Raw genomic sequence first — 6,358 nt, 5'->3', positions numbered from 1 at the left:
AGTCATAGATCTGTTTGATCAATGACTATCTTATGTGTGATTATGAAACCCTTATTCCATATTAAAGGTTCGGGAAACTCCAGACTACATGCTAGGCTGGCTGATGCAGCAAGGAAGGGGACGTCGGAAAGACACAGTCACCATCGTGTGAACTGCGGTACCCATCTCATCATGGTGCAGAGACTAGAAATCTACGAAGCGAGGACAAGCTAAATCTTTGGAAGCTCCTTGGAAGATTTGGGCATTGAGGTTTAAAGCTTTGATTAAGCTGCAAGGTCTTTTGCTGAATTGGCAGTTGGGCAGTTGAATTATGTGAGCTAGCATTTTGGCCCCAGTTCGACCACCCCTAGCAAGGATAGTTCTGTATTTATTCCATCATATGGTGGGTTGGATTTTTTTTTTAAAGAAATACCCTTACAGATTATTTATAAAGTGGCAGATAAGGTATCAGAATTTTGATGCTGCTTATACCGTAAGCTTTCCCTTTTTCATAATAATGACATTCTGATTTGTCATTCATGCTATATATCTTTTCAGATCATTTTCCTAGCTGTTGAATAGGTGATAGTGTAGAAGAGTGGGAAATGTGTAACATAATCCATTTTGCTGGTCTTGGCCTATCTAGGTCTTTTGAGTTAGGAAAGCAGATTCTTTGGTAAAAAAATTTTTAAATTCTTATACATTGTTAATGAATTTTTATATGGTCTGATGATTTAAAAAGGACTTATTCAACTATTTTTAAACTATATTTATCTTTTTTTCTCTCTCTCTCTAGATTTACTCTCAGTTGCTCCTCTACACACATAAACAAGCAATAGAAACCTTATATTATTATCCTTTTTTAATGTAATTTTTTTGCAGCTGCATTTTTTTCATGATGGAGTTTTCAATATTTTGAACATTTGCTGTTCAGATTTGTAGCCACATATTAGGGCGTATGGACAAAAAGGGAGAAAACTTTGGCTGAGATTTTTGCTCCCGTTTTTATATTTTTAGAAACAAAAAAAACAAAAACCAAAAAAGATATTGCCTTACTTCATCACACTTACCAGAGAGCAAGAGAGGAAGGTGATTTGGTGTTAAAAAAACTTTTAACAGAATTCACATGAGCCTAAAAGTATTTTTTAAATTTAGAAAAAAATTATGCTGTATTGTTACTCCCATCAAGTCAGTTGGGATTTGAGGTCTTTTTCTTCTTCTTTCCTTCTTTTTTTTTTTTTTATAAACAAAAGATTTGCCTTGCATCATCAGTCTTACTATAATTTCTTTCTCTTCTTTTAATAACCAAAGATTACATGCACACTGTGGCCTCCAGTGACCTATATTTCAAGCTATTTCATTTCTTACAAACAGCAAATGAGCAGTATCACTATGCAGTGTAATGAGGTTTGCAGTGAAAATATATATATGTCAGTTTATTACAGAACAGTAATATGTCATTTCTTTTAAATTGAGAAATTAGATTCTTGCAAATTTAAGTCCAAAAGATACTTGGTACCTTCATTGGCAGAACACACCATTACATTAATCATATACTTGGACATGAACATTGATGGCCTTACACTCAACCCTTCAAAGAAGAATGGTCCAAGATAAACATGAATTATGAAAGGTTATTGAGAAAAATGCATCAGGGCCTTACACTCAACCCTTCAAAGAAGAATGGTCCAAGATAAACATGAATTATGAAAGGTTATTGAGAAAAATGCATTAGGGTCAAATTCAGAATGTATTTATGGGGAAAAGGCCTTATATTTGAGGTTATCTCTTTAAGTCGTCTATAACTTCCCTTTAGTCAAAAATGTATAATCCAGTTGTCATTTAAGATGAAATAGCCAAAGTTTATTTTTGTCTTGATCAAGAATTTAATCTTGTGAATTTGTGTACATAACATTCAATGAAGATGAACATTGCAGATTTGTCTGTAACAATTCTTCAATTGTACATTTTATTTTTATGATATATGATGAAATATGTTAGATACTTTATTGGTTGTCACATAGACTGAAAAATTAAATATATTATACCCATATAACAGTAACTATCTGAAACACCAAAACAAAGTAAATTACATGCTGAAAATATCCTGTAGAATTGCTCTTAGAGACTTTATTATATTTTGTTGGATGTACAGTGATTGTTATATTAAAGATTGTATTTATAGTCTTATTAATACTCATGTGCATTTAATGCATTTTATTTTACATTATATTGGAAAGGTCTAGATGCACTATTATGTGAATTTGCATGACAGCAATAAATAGGTATTATTGGAAACTAACCTGAAGTGTTATAAGGTGTACAAACTTTTTTCAATTTTCCCAACCACAAAAAATGGCTGGAGACACTGAACACATTTACTTTGTTTGTAGGCGTAATGGCCACAGCTGGTGATACATCTAAGGCCCCAGCTAAACCAAACCCCAAATGGAAAGAGAGAAAAAGAAGGAAAGTGTGTGTGTGCATACTAATCTTCTCTTTAATCTTATTTACGGTTTTCATCTCCCCATTGAAGGCAAAAGATTTTATGAATGATTATTATTTCCTCCTCCTCCTCTTCCGTTTTCTCCTCCTCCTCCTCCTTTTTCTCCTCCTCCTCCTTCTCCTTTTTCTCCTCCTCCTCCTTCTCCTCCTCCTTCTCTTCCTCCTCCTTCTCCTCCTCCTCCTTTGTCTACTCCTCCTTCTCCTCCTCCTCCTTTTTCTCCTCCTCCTCTTTCTCTCCTTTTCTCCTCCTCCTCTTCCTTCTCCTCTTCCTCTTCCTCCTCCTCTTCCTCTTCCTCTCCTCTTCCTCTTCCTCTTCCTCCTCCTCTTCCTCTTCCTCTTCCTCCTCCTCCTCCTCCTCCTCCTCCTCCTCCTTGCCTTACCCTGCCCAAAACAAAAATACAATGCCACAAATACCTCCACTCATGATCTCAAAAACAAATTTCACGATCCACGAAAGGGTTGATAGCAGTATGTGTGTGTGTGTGTGTGTGTGTGTGTGTGTGTGTGTGTGTGTGTGTGTGTGTGTGTGTGCGTGCGTGCGTGCGTGCGTGCGTGCGTGCGTGCGTGCGTGCGTGCGTGCGTGCGTGTGTGTGTGTACATACACATATACATACATATACATATACATATATACACACATATACATAAACATATATACACATATATACATAAACATATACACATATAGAAATACATATATACACACATATACATATATATACATATATATACATATACATATATATATACATATACATATACATATAAATACATGTATATATACCAATATATATGCATACATATACATATGTATCAATCAATCAATAACGGTATGCTCATGCTTGAGCAGCCGTGGACCTCTCCACCATCCTTCGCCACTAAACTCGATCTTACGCTTTTCTTCATTTATCCCGCAGCCGAAAATATCTTTGATATTGTCGCTCGTTTTGTTTTTGGTTTTGGCCCTTCCTCTTTTCCTATCACCATCCCTGTCAGCAAGTTTTTCTCATACTTTTACTTCTCTACATCCCCAAAAATTTTAATTTTCCCCTTTTTTCAAGATGCCCAAAATCGGCTTTAAAATTTATTTCTTCAGCACTTCATCATTGTCTTTTCTTGCCACTAATACGCATACTCGTCTGTAACACCACTTTTCAAAACTATTGATCTTTTTTTGTCTACACTTCAACCCCCCCCAAACACCAAAAACCATATGATGAAATTTGGGGAAAACTAATATTCAATAACCTCAGCTTTGTCCGAAAGGTAATCTTGGGTTTTTCCAGATTTTTATTGGAGAAACTGGGGCGTTTTTTGGCGGGTAATTTTTTTTTTTTATCTCCGGTAATCACAAAATACATATTATCAACTTTTTTGCATATATATCATACATAATATATTATATTTTATATATATATTATATATATATATATATATATAAATCCCTATATTATGCTACATTACGTATATATGCTATATACATACATTTTTAATACATACTTATTTATATATACAAAATATTTATATATACATAATCTATTTTATTTTAACATACATATAAATTTTATTTTATATACATAAATACATCTAGTATTAACATACATGTGTATGTACGGGGAGGGCCCCCCGTTCCTTTCCACGGGGGTGCCAGTGTTACCATTTTGGTAACATTCTATCTATTTTACCCGGGTTTGGGGACCAGCCGATTTGGGCTGGTTTGGCAGGCAACGAGGTAATTTCCCTTGCCAAGGGGAACACGCGCCCCCGGGACTGAACCCTCGAACTCAAAAACCCGCGTGAAGTTTTGAGTCCGCCTCTAACCTTTCGGCCCCCCGCATCCCCATTTGATAATAAATTATGTATATTTGTATATAAATAATGTATATGCATAAAAAATATATGTTTGTATGTATATATCATAGATGTTGTAGTATATATAAAATATGTTATGTATGTTATATATGTATAAAAAAATAGTATATTATAAACATACATATCATATATGTATACATACAATACATATATTATACATACATAACATATATGTATACATACTTAAAATATTGATAATACATATACAATAGTTACTACAAAAATATATGTATAAACATATACATATATGTATATTTTACATAGGGCCGCGGTGGCCGAATGGTTAGAGCATCGGACTCAAACTCCACGACAATTGAGTTCGAGGGTTCGAGTCACGGCCGGCCCTTTGTTTCCCTTGGGGGAAAGGGAAACTTCACCCGTTTGCCCCCTACTACTGGGGGCCCAAGCCAGCCCAAGTCGTGCTAGCCCCCAACCCCGGGAAAAAATACTGAAATGATTACCAAAAAAAAGGAACACCGCACTCTCCGGGGAAAGGGAACTGGGGACCCCACCCGCCCCCCAAGGCACACAACATGAAAAAACTAAGTATCAGCTGTGACCACGGGGTCAACATAAAATACCGTTAAAAGAAGAACTACATATTGTAACATCACGTATTACGTATATTTAACATTTAAAAACATTATGTTACAACATAAGTCATCAATATGATACATCAGTATTAGTATTGTATCAACTATCATATATGTATCATCTAACAATAGTTAAAAACATATATGTATACTACAATTTCATTAGTATACATCAATACATATTGTATACACACATATATATTATACATACTATACATTAAAGTATACATCATTCTATAGTTACATACATATACATATTGTATACAACTATCATATAGTAACATACTATACAATATGTATACAACATATACTATATGGTACATACAATAAATATGTATCATACATAACATATATGTTACATCTATACTATATGTATCCTACATATACATATATGTAACATACATATATGATACTACAATTACTATGTAAATATTAATATATAATAATTTATTGGTATTGTCATTTTATATCTCTAAAAGAAACAGATCTTCCATTCAAGACAAAATGACAGTGTGGAATACAGAAAAACCTGTTAAAAAATTGATTTTTTTTAATGTTTCTTTTAAAATGTAAATAATTTATTATTGCTGAAATATTTAAAGAATTGTGCTATTTCACAAAACAATAGATTTCTAGAAAAATTTTAAAAGTATGTTGTGGTGGTTACATTTTGATTTTTTTCAAAAAGACTATGAAAAAGTTTTATCAGATATATAAATAGAAATTGTACTGAAAAACATTATAGCTTTAAAGTAAAACAAGTTAAAGCATTTACTAATTAATGAATTTTAAGACAAAATAAAAGATAAAACAGTTTTAATTCAGATGATGGTTTTCTGATTTGTGTATTTTTTAAACCATCAAATCCATTTTTTAAAATTCATACAAGATGCATTGGTAAATTTTTATTGTATATTTTATCTTCAATGATATTTATGAATGATTAACCCCGTGCCACCCGGGATGGGTGTATCACGGCTGCCCCCAGTAAGTTTATTTATTAACGATTACCAGAGATGACTTTTCATGGGGTTAGTCTCAAAAGCAAACCTATTTATTTTTTTCTATATTACTATTTGTTTGTTGATAACACGTATAATTATAAAGTCAAAAATGATAATAAAATAATAAAACCATTTTTATTTAAACCCTTAGAAAGACGGATGCAATGGGATCACTTGTACGATTGACTCTTTTGGTGGGCCCAGGACTTACCCATCTGTGTATAATACTTACCAAAAACATAAAAAATGAAACCCCTTTCCCCCCGCATTGGGTTTTTAACCCACTGTCTGTTTTCCTTTTAAATTTTTTGCCTTGTTATTGACGATTTTTCAGCAAAATAAACATGATTCGGTAGTAGTTCTTTCATGCATAAAACCTGTAATGGTATTCTTTTTTTAATTTTA

The 6,358-nt window shown here is 33.1% G+C and overlaps 1 long non-coding RNA gene across 1 annotated transcript; it reads left to right on the top strand.

Annotated features, from left to right (window-relative positions):
• Positions 1–1,091: 1,091 nt before the first annotated feature.
• Positions 1,092–2,183, top strand: LOC119574578. Its single transcript, XR_005228880.1, has 2 exons — positions 1,092–1,612; positions 1,693–2,183. It is a non-coding gene; the product is annotated as an uncharacterized LOC119574578 (long non-coding RNA).
• Positions 2,184–6,358: the final 4,175 nt, after the last annotated feature.

The sequence above is a fragment of the Penaeus monodon genome, chromosome 6 (genome assembly GCF_015228065.2).
Source record: "Penaeus monodon isolate SGIC_2016 chromosome 6, NSTDA_Pmon_1, whole genome shotgun sequence".
NCBI lineage: Eukaryota > Metazoa > Arthropoda > Malacostraca > Decapoda > Penaeidae > Penaeus > Penaeus monodon.
Note: the sequence above shows the minus strand (reverse complement) of the source record. Positions and strands in the feature narration are given on the sequence as shown.